A 24056-nucleotide genomic window follows, 5' to 3' on the forward strand; every position below is an offset into this window, starting at 1 on the left:
TGAGAACTTCAGATGTCCATCAACAGGAGAGTAGCTAAAAGACACTGTTCATAAAGAAATGTGCTCATTACCTGACCTCTGTAACTGTAACCCCTCTGGACATCACTTTTACAATAAAAATAAATTAAAAAATTAATAAATCAACAGAGAAGAATTCACCTCAGCAATTACAAGGAATGAACTACTTATCTAGCCAGCATGAACCTCAAAATTAGGATGAATGAAGGAGCCAGGCACAATAGCTCATGCCCCTAATCCAAGCTCATTGGAAAGCAAAGGTTGAGGACCTTTTTTTTGTGTCCAGAGTTGAATTTTCTTAAGAACATTGTCCTGGAGCATGGTTTTGTTCAGAATCCAAACTCTAAGCTTCCTTTTCTTGGTTTTTGTCCCTGAAGGGGTGTCTGAGCTCAGAACTCAATCTGTGTTGGAATGTAGAGAGAGAGAGAGAGAGAGAGAGAGAGAGAGAGAGAGAGAGAGAGAGAGAGAGAGAGTGCTGGTCCTGTGACTTAAACTCAGGACCCAGGTGCTGCTTTTGAGCTTTTGTGTTCAAGACTAGTGCTCTGCTACTTGAGGCATAGCTCCTCTTCTGATTTATTTTGGTGGTTAATAGGAGATAAGTATCTCACGAACTCTCCTGCTTGAGCTAGCTTTGAACTGCAATCATCAGATCTCAGCCTTTTGAGTAGCTAGGATTACAGGCATAAGCCACTGGCACCTGACAAGCAAGCCCTTTAAACAGCGTTTATATGCTGGTCAGATATAGGAATAATTTTTGTTGTTTTGGCAGGTCCTGAGGTTTAAATTTAGAGCATGAATACTGTTTCTGAGCTAGTATTCTACCATTTGTGTCATAGCTCTATTTCTGGCATTTTGGTGATTCATTGGAGATGTCTCATGGATTTTCCTGCCCTGGCTAGTTTTGAACCATGCTCCTCAGTATCTCAGATTCCTGAGTAGTTAGGATTATAGGCTTGAGTCACTGTTTCCTGGCTATAGGTATGTCATATCATACCAGATTGTGTACCTATGTCCCAGAAAGTCCAGTCTCATTCACCACTTTCCTTATCCTGTAACTTCATAAAAATGAAATCACACACACACACACACACACACACACACACACACACACACACACACACACCATTCCCCAGGCTCAGAGTCCTTCACTAGAAGCCAATATGTTCCCATGCATCATCATCACACAGCCTGTGGCTGACACTGGGGCTCCTTGCATGTCTGTGAGGTTGGACGAGTTCATCCTGCATTATGATGTCATGCATGGTCACCTCCCTGCCAACTCCTATTGCTGCCAACATCCTTCTTCCCTCCTCCCTCATGGCAGCTGGCCTTACTGGGGTACTGGAACACTGTATTGTTAAGTAGGGCTGGTATTGTCCACAGTGCTGCCTTTGTGGCCTGCTTTTCTCACTTAGTAATGGAATGTCAGGCTTCCCCATGATTTTTTTGTGTGCTGGTACTGGGGCTTGAACTCAAGGCCTCTCCTTCTTGCTTAGGTTTTTCACCCAGTGCTGGTGCTTTACCACTTGAGCCACACCTTCAATTCTGGCTTTCTGCTATTTCACTGAGATAAGAGTCTCTTGAGTTTGCCTACCTGGGATAGCTTTGAACCACTGTCCTCAGATCTCAACCTTCTTAGTAGTTAGGAATGGTACCTGCTGGCTGCCTTGTTTTAAGAAGGACCTATTGTGCATTTTAAATCAAGCTCTTAAAAACTTTTGTTACTGAATTGTTTGAGCTTATTTTACACTTTGAATATTAACCTCTCAGCAAGACATATGGTGTGCAAATTTTTTCTCCCTTTCCAGAGGCTGTCTCTTCACGCTATTGATTATTTCCTTTGCTGTGCAAAACCTTTTTTAAGTTTGATATAACCTAATATGTCTAATTTGGGTTTCTTGTCTGTATTTTTGTGTCAGATACAAATAATTAGTGCCCACTGTGATGAAACTCTTCCACAGTATTTTCTTTGAGTATTTTATTTCTTTCTTTAATTCATTTTCTCTCTCATTTTTTATTAGCAGGAATTAAATAAAAATGAGGTGCATTGTATATTACAGACATGAACATAATACACTTCAGTTAAATTCACTCCCTTTATCTTACTTGTTCTAAAAACCTCTATCTTCATCTTAGTGCATTTCACTATGCTATTATACATATACATATATGACACACATATATTTATAATTATATAAAATATAACATATATTACAAAATCAATATGTGGTATATATGCACACACATATGCATATATTAACCTACATAGATATCATATAACAATTATGTTATATGAATATACAAATATATATTACATAAATATATTAATACTCTATAAATATATAATCTTCACTTTAGTTACTCTCTCTCTTTTTCCCCCTCTCCCACTGATCGGTTCTCTCAAGTAATCTCCCTTTTAAAAATCCTGGAGGTGTCATTTCTTTCCAGCCCTGAATAATATTCTGCTATCTTGATTTGTAATCATTTCTCCATTCATCTACTAAAGGATGCAATGGTCACTTGCAAGTCTTGGCAATTATGATTATATCTGTTATAAATAAATATGTGTGTGAAAGTTTAGGGGGCCATAACTTTTCAACTCATTTAGGAAAACAACAGGGAGCACGCAACTATTGAGTCGTCTGAGTAAAGATCTTTAACTTTGGAAGCGAATATCAAAGGCAGCCAAGTATTGGTGGCTCACAAATGGAATAGGAGCTAGTTCCTGAGTAACTAACCCAGGAAGCTGAGACCTGAGGATCAGGGTTGAAGCAGGAAAGTCCATGAGACTCTTATCTCCTATTAACCAGCAAAAAGAGGAGTTGGAGCTGTGACTCAAGTGGTAAAGTGTTAACCTTGAGAGAAAAAGCTAAATGAGAGCATGAGGCCTGAGTTCAAGCCTCCATGTCTACATAAAAGAAACAAAGGTCTTAATAGAGATTATTTTGTGTGTTTGGTTTTTTTTTAATCTAGGTACCACCGGCTCACATATATATATATATATCCTAGCTACTCAGCTACTAGATCTGAGGATCAAGTTTTGAAGCTAGGCAGGGCAGGAAAGTTCATAAGACTCTTAACTCCAGTTAACCAAAAGAAGCCAGAAGTGGAGCTGTGGCTCAAGTGGTAGAGCACTAGCCTGAAGCACAAACCCTGACAGCACCCAAGACCTAAGTTCAAATCCTACAACCAGCACAAAAAAAAAAGTAAAATAAAAATTTAAAAAAAAATCTGAAGATCATGGTTCAAAGCCAACTGGGACAGGAAAGTCTATGATATGCTTATCTCCAATATATTACCAAAAAAAGCCAGAAGTGGAGCTGTAGCTCAAGTGGTAGAGCACTAGCCTTTAGTGAAAGAAATTCAGGGACAGTACCTACACTCTGAGTTCAAGCTCTCATACTGGCACAAAAAAAGAAAGAAAGAAGAAAGGAAAGAAAGTCAGACAGACAGACAGATAGGCAGGAAAGGAAGGGAAGGGAAGGAGAGAGGAGGGGAAAGGAGAAAAGGGGAAGGAATAGGAAAGGGGGGAGGGGTAGGGAGGGAGAAAAAAGGCTGAATCTTCTAATCTCCTAAAAAGAAACTGCCAGTCTGTTCTTTGAACAGCAATAAACATTCCTTTTCCCACATGACAGTATTTTGTAGTACAAATTATTTGTTTGGATTTTGCTATTTCTCATTATTGTTTTAATTTGCTAGTCCCAGTTTACATTGAGAATATTTTCATATGCTTATCTCTAATCTGAATGTCATTTTGGTGAGATCTTGTCTAGGCCTTTTGCTTATTTATTAATTGAGTCATACGTTTTGTTTGGTTGCATTTCAAGACTGTGTATTTTCAATCTCTGTTTTTTAGTATATTGCCTTTATTATTATTTTCATTTTCATGTCTATGAAATCTGCCATGATTTCTACTCAGTCATTTATGTGATTAGTAACCTGTGTCTCTGGCTTTTGAAGCTTTAAAATTTTATTCACTTGTGAAACGATTTAGTCATTGATTTTGTTTATTTTTTTCTCTAGACTTTTCCTGTCCTCGATTTCATTGATTACTGCTGCAATTTTTTCTTTTCTTCTGCTTACTTTGACCTTCTTTTCAAGTTTCCTAAGGTAGAAGCTTAGATGACTATGGCTCTCTTTTTTTTTTACTTTTATAACATGTACATTCAACGCTATAAATAATGCATTTCACAAATTTTAAATCTTATTTCTAATTTCATATAGTCCACATATATTATAATTTCTCTTGAGACTCCTTCTTTATTTCCTATTGAAGGTATTATTACATCTCTAAGTATTTGAGAGGATTTCTAGCTGAGAACAGACAGTGTAGCATTCCAGTCTTTTGAACTCACTAAAGGATGTTACATATTTGGTTTTTTTGTAGCTTGAAAATGACAAGCCTAGGGCTGGGAATATGGCCTAGTGGCAAGGGCGCTTGCCTCCTACACATGAGGCTCTCTGTTCGATTCCCCAGCACCACATATATGGAAAACGGCCAGAAGGAGCGCTGTGGCTCAGGTGGCAGAGTGCTAGCCTTGAGCGGGAAGAAGCCAGGGATGGTGCTCAGGCCCTGAGTCCAAGGCTCAGGACCCAAAAAAAAAAAAAAAGAAAGAAAATGACAAGCCTAGATGTAGTTTGGGGGGACGGGATTAGGAAGGGGCGTGGTTCAGGGGGTAGAGCGCCTGCCTTGGTGGGCGCCAGAGGAAGGATTTATCTTGGCTGGATGTGCTTTGAAGCTCCTGGGCGCATAGTCTGTTTTCTAACATTAACTTTGGGGGAAGTTCTCATCATTACTTTCTCAAATATTTCTTCCATTTCTCCCATGTTCTCTTCTGGAGCTCCCTCTTAAACACTGGTTTTATCTCTCCATGGTTCTCAGATATTTTTGCTCTTTTTTCCATGTGGAAGAATCTGTTGACAAATTCTCAAGCTCAGAATTTTTTTTCTGAATGAATCCAGAAAGGACAGTCTTTAATTTTATTTGTCTTTAACATTTAAAAGAAATCTTGCTTCAAATCTCCATCTCTCTGCTCACATTGCCTATCTTTTATAGACTATCATATGACTGTCTATCTATTGGAGTCCTTAGAATATTAATAATGATTGTTTTGAATTCTGAGTTGGGTAGTCAGTGTATCCCTACCTGAGCCTGATTCTTGTGCTTTCTCTCTCTCTTTAAAAGTTCTTTGGGTGACAGACAGTTTATCTTTCTAGCTACACACGATGTAACAAGTCAAATGAAGCCAGAATTTATTTTCTATTTATTTATTTTGTTATTAATTATATCATTCAATGTTATGATTTTTATTTTATTATTTTGTTATTTATTACATTGCATGTTATGTTATTTTTATTTTATTATTTTATATTGTTTACAATATTATATTTTATGTTTTGGTTTTTATTTTATTATTTTATATCTTTATTTTATTATTATTTATTATATTTTAGTTCATTATACTTTTTTATTTCATTATTATATTTTATTTGTTATTTTTCATTTATTACATTTTCTGTTTTTTTATTTTATCACTTCTATTTTATTATCATTTATTTTATGTTGTTATATTATTTACCTTATTATTTTTCTTTTTAAAACTGTTATTATTAACAAGTTGTACAAAGTGGTTACAATTACATAAGTTAGGTAATGAATACAATGCTTCCTGGACAATGTCACACCTCCCTTCACTTTCTCTTTACCTCCCCACTTCCTTGCTCTACCAGATGCAGAGTTCACTCTTTATATAGTGTACACTGAATAAAATTACTGCATTTGCTCACTTTTCCTCCCTCCATTCCTGTTCCCTACTTTTGCCTCCTCCCAAATAGACACACACACACACACACACACACACACACAGAGAGAGAGAGAGAGAGAGAGAGAGAGAGAGAGAGAACATGTTTCCATTTCCTCAAATTCATTTTAAATTTCGTTGTTCACAGGAGTATGACTCATGACTGTGTGTTACTCACCTAAGTGTATCCTTTAGTCAGTTTGGGGTGCTATTTTTGTTTTTGTATGTGAAGGCCTAGAGCCCTGTATTGATTATCATGTCCAGTTATATTTTAGATCTAGCTTCCACATAGGAGAGAAAATACCCATCATTTGTCTTTCTGAGTTTGGCTTATCTCACTTACATGATTTGTTCTTGGTTCACCCATTTTCCTGCAAATGACATAATATTGTTCTTTCTAGTGAATGAGCAAAATTCCATTGTGTATTGGTACCACCTTTTCTGGATCCACTTATAGTGAGCATCTGGGTTCTTTCCACAACTTGGTGATTGTGAATCATGCAGCCATGAACATCGATGTGCAAGTGTCTTTACAGTAGCCTGACTGGATACTGGATCATAGAGTAGTTCTACTATTAGCTTTTTGAGGAATCTCTAGACTGCTGTCCAGTGAGTGCACTATTTACACTCCCACCAAAGTGTAATAGGGCTCCCTTTTCCCCACGTCCCTGCCAGCATTTGTTGTCGTAATTCATGATGTTGGCCAATCTAACTGCTGTGAGATGCAATTGCAATGCTGTTTTGATTTGCATTTCCTTTATGGCCAGGGATATTGAACATTTCCTCTTGTGTTTATTGGTTATTCTTACTTCTTCTGAGAAGTCTCACTTTAGCTCCTTTGCCTGTTTATTGATTGGTTTATTAGTTTTGAGGGGCTAATGTTTTCAGCTCCTTGTACACATTGTATATTAAGCCTTTGTCAGATGTATTGCTGGTAAATAGTCTTCTCCCAGTCTGTTATCTGTCTTTGTAGTTTAGTATCTATATCCTTGGCTGTGCAGAAACATTTGAGTTTGATGTATTCCCACTTGTCAAGTCTCTATTTGCTGTGCCTCTGGTATTCTTTTCTGAAAGTTCATGCCTATGCCTATAAGTTCTAATGTTCCTCCTATTCTTCTATTCCATCCTGCTGCAGTTTCAAATTTCAGGTCTGATGTTGAGGTCTTTGACTTATTTTGATTTGGTATTAATGCAAAATGACAGACAAGGATCCAATTTTAGTTTTCTATATATGGATGTCCAGTTTTCACAACACCAATTATTGAAGAGGCTATCTTTTTTTCCAATGTATATTTTTGGCTGCCTTATCTGCCTTGGTCTTCTAGTCTGTTCCATTGATCATTGGGCCTATTTTTGTGGCAGTAGTAAGCTGATTTTGTTATTATACTTCTATAGTACAGTGTGAGACCTAAAATTCTGATATCACCAGTATTGCTTTTTTGCCTAAAATTGCTTAGCTATTTGATGTCTTTTGTCATTCCATATGGCTTTGTTGATTGTATTCTCTCCAGACAAAGAAGGTCATTGGGACTTTGATGGGAATTGCATTGAATTTGTTAGGCTACCTTTCGCAGTATGGCCATTTTCACCATATTAATTCTACCTGTCCATGAACATGGGAGGTCTTTCCATTTCCTGATGTCATCTTTGATTTCTTTCTTCAGATTTCTATAGTTTTCACTGTAGTGGTCTTTTGTTTCCTTTGCTTAGGTTTATTTCTAAATATTTTATTTTTTGAGGCTACTGCAAATGGGATTGCTTTCCTGATTTCCCTCTGGGGAATATAGAAAAGCTACTCATTTTTGTGGGTTGGTTTTGTATCCTGCTACTTTGCCAAAGTCATTGATCAGCATTAGGAGCTTGGGGGTGGAGTCTCTCCAGTCCTTTTGGTACAAGGTCATGTGATCTGCCAATAAGAATAGTTTTTCTTCTTTTCCTATGTGAGTCCCTTTTATATGTTTATCTTACATTATTGCTCCGACTAGGAATTCCAGTATTGTATTTAAAAGTAGTGAAGAGAGTATAGTTCCTGATCTTAGAGGAAGTGGTTTTTAGTTTTTCACCATTTAGTTTGATGTTGGCTGTTGGTCTGTCACATACATCCTTTATTATGTTGAGGTATGCTGTGGAAAGCAGTGTGGAGGTTCCTCAAAAGGCTAACCACAGAGCTCCCCAGGACCCAGCAACCCCGCTTTTGGGCATCTACCCAAAGGATTACAAGCAAGACCACACTAAAGCTACCAGCACCACTATGTTCATTGCAGCACAATTTACCATCAATAAAATATGAAACCAACCCAGATGCCCCACAGCAGATGAATGGATCAAGAAAATGTGGTACATATACACAATGGAATTCTATGCTTCCATCAGAAAAAAATGACATTACCCCATTTGTAAGGAAATGGAAAGACTTGGAAAAAAATTATATTAAGTGAAGTGAGCCAGACTCAAAGAGACATAGACTCTATGGTTTCCCTCATTGGTAATAATTAGTACATGTCTAGGATAGTCCTAGCAGACGATCACAATAGCTCAATAGCCATGTACATATGAAGACATAAGATGATGCTAAATAAAGTGAACTTGAAATTATGGAAATAAGTGGCTTATCATTGTTGTTATTTTCAATGTATCATGTGAAATTATGCCTTTATCTTTTGTCTTTCTTCCCCATGGTTTTACCTCTGATGTCACTGTAACTGATTTTTGTTATCCTGGGTTTTGCATATACATTTATGGGAACTAGGGAAGGGAAGGGGAACATTAAAATGGAGAGACAAAGGGTAAAAGACAAACCAGTGCAACAGCAGTATTACAAAACTATATGCTGTAAACCAACTGTACAACTCAGGGGGAGGGGAGGAAACTGGGAAGGGGAGAAAGTGAGAGAAAAATGAAAGAGGCAGTAACAAGTTTGATAAGAAATGTGCTCACTGCCTTATGTATGAAACTGTAACCCCTCTGTGCATCACTTTGACAACAAATTAATTAATTAATTTTTAAGAAAAGAATGAGCTGCGTGTTTTTTTTTCTCCCATGTGAAACATTAAAGCTTACTGTAGTTTTACCTTCCTTGCATATGAAAAGAGATAGGGGCCTTTTCAGTAAGATTGTTTTTGTTCTTATATTTGGGGAAGAAGCAATAATTTAGGCTCTGATGTGACTTCTTTTCAGGCAAGCCTTTTATTAGGAGTAGACTCTCCTTGAATATTTCACAATGGTCTCTTTCCTTAAGCCCTGCTGGGAGCACAGAGGATTCCCCAGATATTAATCTTAAGAATTTGATTCAAGTCATGGTGATAAAGGATACCTAGTCCCCAAGATCCACTCTCCTGGACTTTCAACATGTCCACACTGAGCTACCAGAGTTTGTAAGCAACATTTAGGTTTCCTTGACATGATTCTGTTTCCCTCATGGATTGTTCTGAGCTGATCGTCTCTGACTTACCAGTATTCCTCTCCACTTTGGGGGAAAGGAGGACCCTTGTGAATTGTATCTGGCTTCTGGCTCATCTCAGCCCACTTGGATCCAATGGAGAAAGAGATTGGGTTGCTTCTTCTCTATTGCCTCTGTTCTTGTTCAGTGTCTCTCACATTGGCCAGCCACCCATGCTTCCCCCTCATGACATTCCAGACACATTTGCTCTTCTGTTTTTCTCTTCAGAACTTGGGTGGATCATTTCTTCCCATTTTAGCTGCCTCCAGTATCAAAGTTCAAATCCCCAGTAGCTTCCTTAACCCTGCCCACAACCCCCTATAAACAGCCATTATATCGAAGTCTCCTAGTGGCAGATCCCTAAGTGAAATGACAGGAAATGTGTCCAACATTGCTTGACTAAATTTCACTGTGAGCAGGCCATTCAATCCTTCAAGGCCAGTTTGGATGAACAAACACATCCAAAAACAGGGCAGAGATGAGCACAACTGGATTAAATCCCAGGATTATACAGAAGAGGGTGTGGCCTTAAGCTAGATGTCCAGATATTTTGGTTCTGTTAGCAAATTGCCAACTAACAATGAGCTCTTCCTTTTCAGAGGCCTGAAAGATCCAAATTCCAAGGGCAGTTTTCCTCTCATCTTACAGTTTCCAGAAGCACCCTCTGACAGAGTTATATTTAAAAGCACAAAGAAGAAATATGTAAAGTAACTATGTTTTCGTGGTTACAGCGGCACAAGGTATAGGCTAGGAGGTTAACTATTGTTCTATCCATTTTAGATCTGAACTTGGAACTGGAAGAGAAATGTTAACAGAGAGATTTCCATTTTCTGTACCTCAGGGGATGGCCACTTCTCTGCCATGCTGGGTTTGGGGAAGGGAAGGAATCAGCTTAATGTGGCCTCATATGACCCTCATTTTTGGCCTGTTCACATCCTGCTGGGCAGAAAGGAGATTTCTAGCTTTTAAGAAGAGAATGAATCAAATCTGCAGTAGCAATGAGCTTACCTTGGCATTTTTTAAAACAATTTTCTGCAGCATTAAGAAACTTTTGCCAATGTTTGCATTTAATAGCTTCTGCCTTGGCAAAATTATTAAGGTTCCCAACTGTGATTGCAATGGTTCTTGGAGTACAGGCCATTTGTAAATTGCTGCCAGAAATTAATAGTAAAGTATGGTATGAGAGGTGGCAAAATAATCAAACAGGAAGTAATGAGTTGGAGAAGAGTTTAAGTGAAATAAATGAAAGAGGATGGATGGATGATGGATGGAAGATAATGGATGAATAGAGAGTGGATGGGTAAGTGGTGGATAGATGACAGATGAATAGTGAATGGATACTGACTGGCTAGTGTATGGATGAGTGATGGATGGATGGATGGATAATGCATGTATGTGTATATGCCTACATGTATGTATGAATGTATGATGGTGGAGGGATGGATAGTGGAAGAATAATAAATGAGTAGAAGATGTTGGATGGATAAATAGATGGGTGAATAGAAGAATGTAGGTATGTGTGTATGATGGTAGATGGGTGGATGAATAGTGAATAATAGGGATGGATGGTGGATAGTGGATGGATGGATATTAGATGGATGGAATGAAAAGGAAGGAAGAATGATGGATGGGTGGATGGGCATATATATATGTATATATATGCAGACAGCAAGGTAGGTATATATGCATGTGTATACATGTATGCTTATATATACATATATACACACAGGCATACATATGTGTGTGTATAGTTTTTACTTTCATGTTTTTGATACTTGATCTGGAAGGAAAACTCAATAGAGAAATGAATTGTCTCCACCACTTCCCTTGTTTTCATCTGATCCCTTCACAAACACCTTTCCAGAAGCTAGTGTGCCCATTGCATTTCCTATTTTAATGCCCAAGTTGAGAGGTTGCTAGTTCAAATGCCTACAACTAGACAACAAATGCCTCTCAGGTTTGTGTTTGGGGCTAGAAATTTAGACTTTTATTTTTAAATTTTAAAGATTGAAGCAATTTTTTTTAAAAGCCCTCACTTGCAGATCCAGCCAAACATATTAGACTGAATCTATGTGATGGCCATTTTGTTGGCTCATTGCCAGATTTGATCAAATATAATTTTATATTTGGGTGGGTATCATAACTTAAAATTTTAAATACAACATGAACACAGCAACATATGTCTGGGACATTAATATGAGAGTTCATCTTGTTCAAGGCAATTAAGGGGTTGTTCGTTAACAATATCTTCCCTATAAGGAAGACATCAGGCCACAGAGAACATTGGGTGTGGGAGATGCTACATTAAGCAGAGGATGCTTGGGGCTTGTTCTCAACTCTAGGATCTGAAACACAAGGTTGAGACCCCATTGCTCTTCCTCAATGGGTCCCTGGAGGCAAGGCCTGTGTTGTATGGAATTCTAGCCTCATGAAACAGCAAGAACCATGAGTCTTGGGGACCTAGTTTGAGTAGAACATCTAGCATCCAGAAGGCACTTTTAAAGGGATCATTTGGGGTCCTACATACCACAAGGGACTCCAAGTTACACATGGAAAAACAGATCTTCATCAAGGTAGCATTGTTGGAAGGACTCCAGATATCTGAAGAATAGATAATTTTCTGAAAACTGGTTTCCCCTGGATGCTGGTCAGGGGAAACCTGACATGAGTGGGTGCACATGGCTGACATTCTTCTCCAGGTGGCCTGAATAGTTCCACTAGCTAAAGATGCTGACTTGACTCACAGAAATGACAAGTCCAAAGGTTGACCTAGGGCTCCAATGGAGGTCAAGTGTCACTCACACTCTACCACTATACTTGGTTTCATTACATTCATTCTGTAGTTGCCTTCATCCTGTGCAGAATCCTCTTATTTGTTGTTACAAAGCTGTCTCAAGTTTGGGTTTAGCACTGCAGGTTTGCAAAGGAAAGAAAATCTAGCAAAATTCACAGGGCTGATGCAGAAGAGATAAAGGAAGCTACCAGCACAACCATGTTCATTGCAGCATTATTTACCATATCCAAGATATGAAATCAGCCCAGAAGCCCCTCAGTGGATGAACAGATCAGGAAAATGTGACATATATATATATATACATATATACACACATACATTATATATATATATATCTGTATCACACACACACACACACACAATGGAATTCTTCTCATGATATTGTGCCATTCATAAGGAAATGAAAAAACCTGGAAAAAATTATAAAAGTGAAGTAAGCCAGATACAGAGAACCATAGGTTACACAGTTTCCCTCATTTGTGGTAGCTAGAATGTGCCTATAAATCTATAAGTAAACACACTGTATGTAAAAAATAATATACATTAAGACATGATAAACTATACAGGACTCTAGGCATTCACGCACAGTGAGACCAAAGGAGGACACTCTGAGGAGAGGGACACAAAGGCACAATGTTTTTGTGCATCTGATCATATAAAATAATATTCATTGAAATGAACTCTAGAAGATGAAAACAACAGAGCATCCTTTGTTGTTGTTTTACTTTTGTTTCTTTTTTGTCTTGTTTGTTTACCTGTCTTGGGAGGGCAAGGGGGCATAGAAATGGAGGGACAGAGTGTGAACAAATGAAGCAGTAATACTCACTAGACACTGTGTGGAAAAAGAAATATAAAACTTGTGAGTGGGGATGGGATGGGAGGGAAAACTTGGAGAGAGTGAGGAAAGGGGTGACACTGTCCAAAAAGAAATGTCCTCATTATCTGACTTATGTAACTGTAACTCCTCTGCATATCACCTTTAGAATAACAATATTTTTAAAGAGATAAAGGAGACCTCATCCAGGCAATTTACTTCTGTACAGATGGGTGCACTACTACTCTCCCCAGAGCTAGGCAGGCACTCCAGGCTGGGTGGTCTGCTCTGTTATTATCCAACTCTAAGCTGTTTCTTCTCCTCGTCAAAGCATCAGGCTTCCATTCTCTGTACAGTTGGTTACCAAGGTGATGGGGCAATGCAAAGAAGTTAGAAAAGGGGAGGAGGCTATCCTTTAATCTTGAAGGCAGAGGTTTACATTGTTCTCATCCTGGGTGGTTGGGAATGGGGCTGGGAATGGGGTGGTTGATGGTTACGGTTGAAGGAGCTTGAGAAAGTCAGTGGAAACTTCCCTCTCAAGGGGTGGTATCTACTCTTTAACTCTGTTGATAAGGACTCACAACCTTGACAAGGGTCTTGTTTCCCTTTTCTGGAGTTCATTTTGATAAAAATTATTTTATATGATCAGATGTATATACATAGGCATTTTGCCTTTGTGTTCCTCCCCTAAGAATGTCCTTTGGTCTCACTGTGTGTGAATCCCTAGAGTCTTGTATCATTTATCATGTTCTAGTGAGTTTCAGATTTAGCTTCCATACATAAGAGAAAGCATGTGCCATTTGTCTCTCTGAGCTTGGCTTACCTCAGTTAACATGATTTGTTCCCTGCAACTGACATAATCTTATTCTTTCTAATGGCTGTGTAAAATGCCATTGTGTTTAGGTATCACACTTTTTATATCCACTCATCTTCTGTAGGGCATCAGGGCTGTTTCACAATTTTGTTGCTGTGAATAGTGCAGCAATGAACAAGGATGTGCAAGTGTCTTTATGATATCTTGGCCTGTGATGTTCTAGGTAGATGTTCAAGAGTTGTATGGCTGGGTCACAGGGAAGATCTGTATTTAGTTTTTTTGAGGAAATTCCAGACCTCTCCTAGTTTTTGTCTGACAGAAAAGATTGGGGTTTTTTTTCTCACAGTGGGACAACTAGATGGTGCCATGACCTGTCCCAGAGTGCCTTATGTGATTAGGCTGAGGCCCAACTTCAGAAGAATCCTCCTCTCTGACTGCCTCTTTCCCCACTTCCCCCCTCTTCCTGACTTCCCTCCACACTTCATCTTTGAACCCTCTGTAAGACATTTTTTCCCTCTTGGACTCTGCTCGAAAGTTTCCAGGCCAGAACAGCACTAGCTTCAATAGCACAGTGTCAGGTCAAGTTCTAGACCTAGCCTGATGTCATGGACTTTGTCCCATGCCAAACACAAGGAATCAGACTTTGCAGACTTGCAGCAACTATTCCTATTCTGAGGGCTTGTAACTTCTAGGCCTTGTTGGTCATTTGTATGAGTAAGATAGTGCTAGAAGGCTAGGAAAGCTCCTGAGAACATTGCAAGTACCATGTAAAGGAGATAGGCCCACAGTGGGTTGAGGTGGGGAGAAAATTGAGAAGATGAAGGGGATTTTACAGCAACACTCTTTTCCTCATGGGGAAGAAACCAGGCCACAGAAACATGGACAATTCAGACTTTTTTTTTGTTATTGTTGTTTTTGCCAGTCCTGGGCTTGAATTCTAGGCTTGGGTGCTGTCCCTAAGCTTTTGTGTTTAAGGCTACCACTTGAGCCACAACTCCTCTTCTGCCTTTCATGGTTAGTTGGAGATAAGAGTCTCATGAACTTTCTTTCTTTCCTGGGCTGGGTTTGAACTGCAGTCCTCAGATCTCAGCTACTAAGAGTAGCCAGGATTACAGTATGAGCCACCAGCATCTAGCTAAGACTTCGAGTTTTAAAAATTGACTTAATTTATTATTTTATTTTCTTTAAGTGGTTGTACGAAGGGGTTTCACTTTATCATATCAGTTTGTGAGTACAATCGATCTTTAATTTTTATTTTAATATTTGCACAAAGGGGTTTCAATTCAACATGTTAATGCATCTTGATATGTATGTATAGGTATATATATGTATATGCATATGTACATATGCATCTTGATGTATATGTGCATACATGTATAGCTGTCTGTCTGTTGGATCTATCTATCTAGCTTCATATACATACACCATTTCCTCGAAGGATCAAGACTTCTAAATTGCTATCCACTTAATCATGGCAGTCACAAGAGAACGCTAATCAGATAACAAGAAGTTTATCAATTTGTGCTACTTGTGTAGCAAGAAGTTAAGAATACAGTACTTATAAATCCTTATAATGAACTATTTTTTTCTTTGTGGAGGGCTGTGTTTATATAGATGCACATTAGTTTAAACTTTTTGACCTCATTTGCATTCTCAAATTATAGCACTGTAATTTCCTTCTTCCCACTGCATTCACTCTTAATTAATCTTAACTACTCTTCAGCTTTTCTGATTTCTATTATCACTATTTAAAGTTGAGAAGAGTTTTAATAGATCCAAATCGCATATTCAAATGAGTTTCTTTTTTTCTCCTAAAGTTATAATGACTTGAAATTTTATTTGATTTGATCCCAAAGTATTACCTGAGAAGTAATTTGATTGTTTTACAATTTAAATCATTTGTGTGGAATAAAATTCATTAACCTTATTTACATGTGTAGGAACATTACGACACTCTACCCAATTAACATTTTTTGAGAGCAGAAAGCTCTGCCTGGTTGGGCAGCTCTGTCACTGACATCTCTGTGTTCAGCTCACTGAATAGATTGCTCTTGGATTCCCACTTTGGGCTAAAATTCTGGTATTTTATTGTTTGCCATGCTGTCTGTGGAAACGGTGATTCCTCTGAGACAGAGCCATGGCTGACTGAAGCCCAACCTTAGTTGAAACAAGTCAATCTGCCGAGTGTTTGATGTCCAGCTTAGAAAGAGGCTGGAAAAGGATATACATGGACCTAGAATCTTTTGTGCCAGATCTACCCTGGAGAAGCCCCAAGGACATCATTCTCTGCCCACACCTTCATAGGCACCATGTCCAACAGCCTTCGGAAGCAAGCTTCTAGGAATACACATGACAGTTTATGGTATAGTTAACACCTGGCAGGCCCAGCATGATTGCTTATGCCTGTAATTCCAGCCACTCTGGAGGTATACATAGGTGGATCCCAGTCTGAGCCAACCATAGCCGAAGCAGGAGAGTTTATCTGAAAATAAAAGCACAAAAGGACTGGGAGGGTGTAACTCAATGGTAGAGTGCTTAAGTATGAGGTTCTGAGTTCAAAATCTCAGTAAAAGAGACCTGGCATGGTGAGGCTTAGTAATGACTGAAGGCATAGCTCAGGCAGTGATTTGAGTCTAAGTTGTTCCTTGTCACCTGGGCTGTTAAAATAGCCTTATCTCAGTTCTCGTTACCCATACTGATCCCACTGTCAATCGTCCTTCACTTTAGAGCCATGGTTATTTTATTGAGGGATGAAGCTTATTGAAATAAAACCTACTTCTCAAGCTTTGTGTGGCCTCTTTCTCCTTGCTCCCTGTGCAGGAAGAGTGCTTCCAGTGATCAATGAGACCTACTTGCCCTACTTTTTCCCTTTAGACCCCCTTTCATTGGTCGTGTGTGTGTGTGTGTGTGAGTGTGTGTGTGTGTGTGTGTATTGTGTGTGTGCTGGTTCTGGAGATTGAACTCAAGGCCTTACATTCTTGCTTAGCTTTTTATTGCTCAAAGCTGGCACTCTACCACTTGAGCCACACCTCCAATTCTGGCTTTTGGCTCAATGTTTTTGGTTAATTGCAGCTAAAAGTCTCACAGACTTTCCTGCCTGGGCTGGCTTTGGATTGGGATCCTCAGATCTCAGCCTCACGAGTAGCTAGGATTCCCGTTGTGAGCCAGTAGCCCCTGGCAACAATCAGTGTTTGTCAGCAAAAGCAGTTTAAGCATCGAATGTAGATTTAAGGAAGGAAATTATGGCATCATGCTTGTTATTCATTTAACATATGCTAATGATATCACCAGATCAGTGAGCTAGGTGGTTGGTAATACAGGCTAAATAATGATGCTTATGAGCATAGTGGGGAGGGTCGGATTTCTGCAGGGGAGAGGAAATTCTGGGATGTAGTGCATTCAGGATTAGGCAGTGTCTCCTTCCCTTCAAAGGGGAAATGGCAGCCCAAGAAGAGGTATGGTCCAGGCAGCCTTAATTCTGCTGTTGGGTGACTTTGTAATCTCAGTCCCATCATCATCTTGGAGTTTTCATCTCCTACAAGAGAACATGTTCTCCCAGGTGACATCCTCCAAAGTCCCTTGTCATCATTCTCCTAACTGGTCAGCCTCTGGCTCTTTCCACGGTAGTCTAGAGAGTTCTGGGCCTTTACCCTTTCCAATCTATTACTAGATTGGGCGGTAAAGCTGAGGTCCTTTAAATCTACAGCCTTGAGGCATGACAGCTAGATCTAGAATCTTTTTTTCTTTATTTTGTCCTGGACTCAAGGCAGTCCTACTTTCCTGCTCACTGTAGAGACTGGGTAGGGGACAAGAAGGAAGCCCTAGTGCTGTTCTGCACATGCTCAGTCTACATGTGGCTCCTACCGGATCATTAAGAATGATATTCAACAGTGAGCCTTTGTGATCTGCTCTGCCATTTACTCCAGGCCTCCGGGCCCTGCTTCTTTTATGGTTTAATTTTCTTCTGTGTGACTGAGCAGAAATTCTGCTTTTGAGATCTGGATAGCATTTTTTCTGGTCTTTGTTCATCCTGATGTAATGGGAGCCTGTGTTTCTCCAGCCGTGGCTTCTCCAGCTGTGGTTTCTCCAGCTGTGGCTTTAGATAAAAACTATAAAGCAATGAATATCCAGGCTCCCAGGTCCCATGGAGGACCTTAGATCTCAAGAAGTCCGCCCCCAACCCCACTAAGGGATTTGCAAAATATCTGCCCAGCGCCTTCCTTCACAACAACCTGGAAATAACATCGACTGTGTCTCCACCCCCAAAAACCATCCAGCAAGAACCTCACAGTGTGACATGATTTAGAAATGAAGTCTGTGCAGTGGAAATTCAGAAGGGGTCATGAATCCTATAGTGGCTTCCTTGTAAGAAGATATGACATGGAGAGATACAAATGTGCAAAGGAGAAGCCATATTGAGAGAGAGAAAGACAGAGACAGACAGAGAGAGAGAGAGAGCTGTTGCTACAAGTTAATGAGTGTTGGGCCCACCAGGGCTGCAAGGGGCAAGCAGGGAGGTTGTTCCTCAAAGTCAACAGAATAGAGGAAACCCTGGATTTTGGACACCAGGAATTCCAGTCTGAGAATGGTCAATGCTGTTGGGTTCTGTGGTGACTTGTTGTGACTGCCTGAGGACCTTGCCAAACCTTCCCAGATATCATTCTTCACCTGTTACCTTTTCTCTTGCACAAATTACCTTGAAGGTATGGCTCCTAAAACCATGACAGTGTCGTACTCTGAAAAAGGCCTTCCTGGCCAGGTATGAGAGGCTCATGCCTATAATCCCAGCCACTCAAAAGGCTGAGATATGAGGATTTGGGTTTGAAGCCAGCCCAGAGTAGGAAGGTTTGTGAGACTCTTATCTCCAACTAACTACCAAAAAGTAGGAAGTGGCACTATGGCTCAAGTGGTAGACTGCTAGCCTTGAGCAAAAAAAAAAAAAAAGCTCAGGTATAGTGCCCAGGCCCTGGGTTCAAGCCCCAGGACCAGTAAATACATACATACACACACACACACACACACACACACACACACACACACACACACACAGTCCTTTTCTGTGCCTCACTAAGGAGAGACCAAGGCTTGTAAATATGGTCTTAGTTGTAAATAAAGGCTTCAGGAGCCAGGAGAGGCATATACAACTAGAACTTAAATTTTTTAATCTTTATTTATTTTTGAAGTAGGATCTCACTTTATAACCCCAATGGCTTGGATTCAAGATCTTCCTGCTTCCGCCTAGACAGCACTGGGATTACAGGTAGTTCTACCATACCTGGCTATAATTTACTTCTATGTTACGATAATAAAGGTAAAAGCAGGATTGGTGTTCTCAGGCCTCCCTTGCTGTTTCTCTAGGACTGCTACCCCCATGTAACAAGTGCTTTCCTGGTTGGAGGACCTCAGGTGAGGGCAAGTCACCTGGAGGGCTCAGTCCTTGATGTCTGTGTCCCAGAGGCTACAGAGTGCTCAGCTGCTTCTCACTTTCTCCCATGACCACCAAGCTTTGCTTTTTTCACCTTGACCTTCATTCTTTCCATCAAGTGCCACTTCCTGTCACTGAGACTGGATTCTTCCACTTCCTGACTTCAGGCCCCAGGAGGCGAGTCTTGTCTATGCATATCACAACTGTTTAGCTGCATCCCATAGCCAAGAAACGTGGTCCTGGCTGTCCCTGCTGGTAACAGAGAGGAGCCAGACGAGGACCACATGCCTGCAAGGCAGTGCTAGCCACTCATCTGCGGCTAGACATTTGAGATCACATTCTCACAATTGCTAGTGGGAAGGGAAAGATTTTTTTTAATTTTATTGTAATTATAAAGGTGATGTACAGAGGGGTTGTAGTTACATAAGTCAGATAAGGAGTACAACTCTTTTTGGCAATGTTGCCTCTTCCCTTGCTCTCTCCCAGTTTTTCCCTCCCATCCCCACTCACAGGTTGTAGAGTTCATTTTCCACATCGTATCTAGTGAGTGCCACTGCTTTCTTTGTTCACCCTTTGTCCCTTCATTTCTGTGCCTCCCTTGCCCTCCCAAAGACAAAGTAACAAACAAGACAAAAAGAAAAGAAAAACAGCAAGAGAAAACCTCTCGTTTCCATTTCCTGTAATTCATTTCGATAAATATTATTTTGTATGATCAGTTGCACATAGGCAATGTGCCTTTGTGTTCCTCTCCGAAGAGAATCCTCCTTTGGTCTCACTGTGTGAGACCTGGTATGTCATAGTTGATTCAAGATCTAGCTTTCACATGTGAGAGAAAACATGTGCTGTTTGTGTCTCTGAGCTGAGCCAACCTCATTTAACATGATTTGTTCTAGGCCCATCCATTTTTCCTGCAAATGACATAGTTTTATTCTTTCTAATGGCTGTGTAAAAGTCCATTGTGTATATGTACCACATGTTTTGGATCTACTCATCTATTGTAGGACATCTGGGCAGGGGAAGATTTTTTAAAGTAGCTGTGCCTAGAGTTGTTGTGCCAACATGTAATTTTTGTCCCCCAGAGTGTTAATTAAAACAGCAAGTAAAAACCAGGAGCTGGTGGCTCAGGCTTGTCATCCTAGATATTCAAGAGGCTGAATGTCACTGTTTGAAGCCAGATCAGGCAGGAAAGTCTGTGAAACTCTGATCTCTAATGAACTTCCAAGAAACAAAGTCAAGAGGTAGAGGACTAGCCTTTAGCAAAAAAGTGCAGGGACAGTATCTAGGCTTTGAGTTCAAAACAAAACAACAGACAAAAAGAAATGTGAAGAGTAATAGCTAGACTCCCATGGACTTCACCTGTAGGGATGGGCCCTTGGGCCACATAAGACTGGCAAAATGTCTGAGTACATGCCAGGACAGAAAGGTATGCTCCTTGCTGGCTGCCCATGGTTTTTCCACCTGTATTACTAATTCTGTGTAACCCTTGAATGATGTTATAAATGACTAAATGGCCCTTGGAAACAAAACAAACAAACAAACAAATGCAAACAAAACCAAACTATCCCTTACCTCTAGTAGAAGATCAGGAAGTTTATCTGTCTTCATATTAGTTAGGTATATTAAAATAAAGCAAAATAAAAATTAAAGCAACATTGACACAATGCTGATCTATAGAATATCTATCCTGCCTTTTTCAGCTACTGAGTTCTTCTCTCCCCTTCTTTCCTTAAAATTCTTCCTACACACTGGGCACTGGTGAATCACACCTGCAATCCTAGCCACTCAGGAGGCTGGGATTTGAGGATTACAGTTAGAAGCCTGCTTGGGCAGGAAAGACCATGAGACTCTTATCTCCAATGGACCCTCAGAAAACCAGAAGTGGATCTGTGACTCAGAGTGGTAGAGTGCTAGCCTTGAGAAAAAGAGCTCAGAAACAGTGCCAAGCCCTGAATTTAAGACTTGTGACCAACAAAAAAAAAAAAAATTTTAAGGTGGTCTAAATTGTCCCTCTTTGGGACTCCTTTTGCTGAAGAAAACAGTCTTACCCAAGTCAGCACACCTTTCCCTGGACAGCCTACCTCTACAATCAGGTCAAATAGCTGGGCTGGTGGCTCATGTCTGTAATCCCAACCACTCAGGCGGCTGAGATCTGAGAATGGTGGTTTGAAGCCAGCATGGGCAGGAAAGTCCAAAAGACTCTTATCTCCGATTAACTACCAAAGATCCAGAATTGGAACTGTGACTCAAGTGATAGAACACTAGCCTTGAGCAAAAGAAAGCTCAGGGACAGCACCCAGGTCCGGAGTTCAAGGCCCAGGCCCAAAACAACAACAATATCAACAAAAAAGACAGGCCAAAGAGAGGACATAGTATCCCAGCTTGTCAGGCCAATGAAGAGTGTGTGTGATGCCTGCTATAGATGCCGAGCTCCCTGCAAGACAGCCCAAGAGTTTGGTTGGCTCTAAATCCTAGTCTAAACTTTATTTGCCTCACCCTGCTTCCTTCCCTACAACCAATAAATGTTGATCTCCACAGCATCTCCCAATAAGCACCCTGCCAGCTCTCCATCTCTGAATCTGCAGCCTAGAGAATCCAAACTATGATTGAGTTCCCCAACATTTGTAGTCAGGCTTAGCATCATAATATCAACTCCTGCTCAGTTAAGCCCAGTACCATGATAAGGAACCACTGGAGAAGGGTCAGGATGCAGGATGGAGAGCAGACTTCACTCCTGACTTGTGTTCATCAACCCTTTCAGGAAGACCTGAAGGGAGATGGGTCAAACAAGGTGCTACCAAAGAGGCTGGCCACAAATGGTAACCTAGTTTGTGATCTTGAGGAACACAGTCTTGTGTTGTAATTTAAACCCCACAGATGTCCAAAGAGAAAATGGTGGAGGAGGCTGGTCTGCTTCTCTGGTAACACAAAATGGCCCTGGATAAAATGCAGCATTACCCTGATCCTCCCAAACAAACGACAAAAAGAAAGAAAGAAAAGAAAAAGAGATGATAAAGGGTCAAGAAAGGTTCTGTTCATCCTGCATGATTTGCAAAGTTGAGGTAAGGAGCACCAAGGGTCTTCATTATTTTTATATGACATCAATAAAACATTCATGTTTCCTTCCCATCACCTCCCAAGCTCACAGTCACACGTCTTCTTTGCACAGAAAAGCAACTTTCTTAAACTTCATTCCTTTAGTATAAACAGAAGCATTGAAACTGCTCCCAGGAGGCACTTGTTAAATCATTGTCTGGGTCTCCATCGCTTCCTATGTAACTTCTTTGTCTATTTTGTTTAGAGTAGGCTCATCAGGAGATGCTAGCTGGGTAAGAAGCGTAACAGTGCAATTTATAAAGGATTTTGGTCTTCATAATTCTCCAAACATAAAAGGTCTAAGATGGCAAAGAAAAAAAATTTTGACAGTTAGTTGTAGGGCTTGAACTCAGGACCTGAGCGCTGTCCCTGAGCCTTTTTGCTCAAGGCTAGCACTCTACCATGTTGAGCCACAAATGCACTTCTGATTTTTCTGGTGGCTAATTAAAGATAAGAGTTTCATGGACTTTTCCTGCTCAGGCTGGCTTTGAACTATGATCTCAGATCTCAGCTGAGTAGCTAAGATTGTAGGCATAAGTCAATAGCTCCTGGCATGGCAAAGATAAATTCTTATAATTCTGAGCTGAGCAGCTCTCTGGGAGATTAAACAAGATGATCTCTTACAGACTGGGAGCTTTGTGAGAAGAAGCACCCCTGAATTCTGTTGCTGATTTTGGGGTTACTGCCGCCATTTCTCCTTCTAGTCTGAGCCTTTTCTTGGAAAGTGAATGCATCCATATCCTCCATAAATCAAGAAGATAGAGAGAGGAAAGAAGGGAGAGATGAAGAGAGAAAAAGAGAGGGAAGAATGGAAGGAGGGAAAAGGGGGAGAGAGGAAAGGGATTGGGAGCAAGGGAAAGGGGAAGGAAAAGAGATAGAGAGAAGGAAGAGAAAGAGGGAGAGAGAATTTTGCTGTATGAAATTGGTTCATATGATTTTGGAGGGCGAGACAACCAAGATGTGCAGTTGGCAAGTGGAAGACACAGAGAATTAGACACTTCTAGTCTAAATCTAAAGGCCTGAGACCCAGGAGAGCTCGCGGAGTTAGTTGCAGTCTATGTCCAAGTTCAAAAGCAAGACATGACCATGTTCTAGTGCAAATATAGCCAGACAGAGAGGAAGAACTCTTCCTTACTCAGCTTCTCCCTAGTGAGTGAGATGAGGCCTGCCCACATCGGTCACTGGAACAGTTCTAACGGTGGTCTCATTCAGTATAATGCTTTACCATAACATCTTGGTACTGATCAAGCCGATATACACAATTAGCATCACAGAAGGAAAAAGAAAATCCCAAGATGGATGACTTATAGAACCTTCCACATTTGTGTGTATGTCTGTGTGTGTGTATATGTGTGTGTACGCACCAGTACTGGGTCTTGAACTCAGAGCCTAGTGCTCTGACTAGACTTTTTTTTTATTGATGCCAGTTTTTTTCTTTTTTTATTTTATAAATTAAATTTTGTTGACAAGGTGTCATGCCAAAGGGGTACAGTTACATAATAAGGCAGTGAGTACATTTCTTGTGATATCTTACACCCTTGTTTTTCTTTCCCTTCCCTAGATCAGGTAGGCATATATACAATATCGAGTGTACCAAAATCATATACAGTAACCACATAGGGTACACTAGACTTTTTGCACTCAAGTCTAACACTCTATTACTTGAGCCACATCTCCACTTTCAGTTTTTGCTGGCTAACTGGAGATAAGAGTGTTATGGGTGTTGGGGATTTAACTTAGGGGAACAATATTTGACTGGTAATTACAAGGCCCTGGGTTCAATCCTCAGTTTGGGGGAACAAAAAAAGTGTTTTACAGACTTTCTTGCACAGGCTAGGTTCATAGTTCAATCCTCAGA

The sequence above is a fragment of the Perognathus longimembris genome, chromosome 20, assembly GCF_023159225.1.
Source record: "Perognathus longimembris pacificus isolate PPM17 chromosome 20, ASM2315922v1, whole genome shotgun sequence".
Classification (NCBI taxonomy): domain Eukaryota; kingdom Metazoa; phylum Chordata; class Mammalia; order Rodentia; family Heteromyidae; genus Perognathus; species Perognathus longimembris.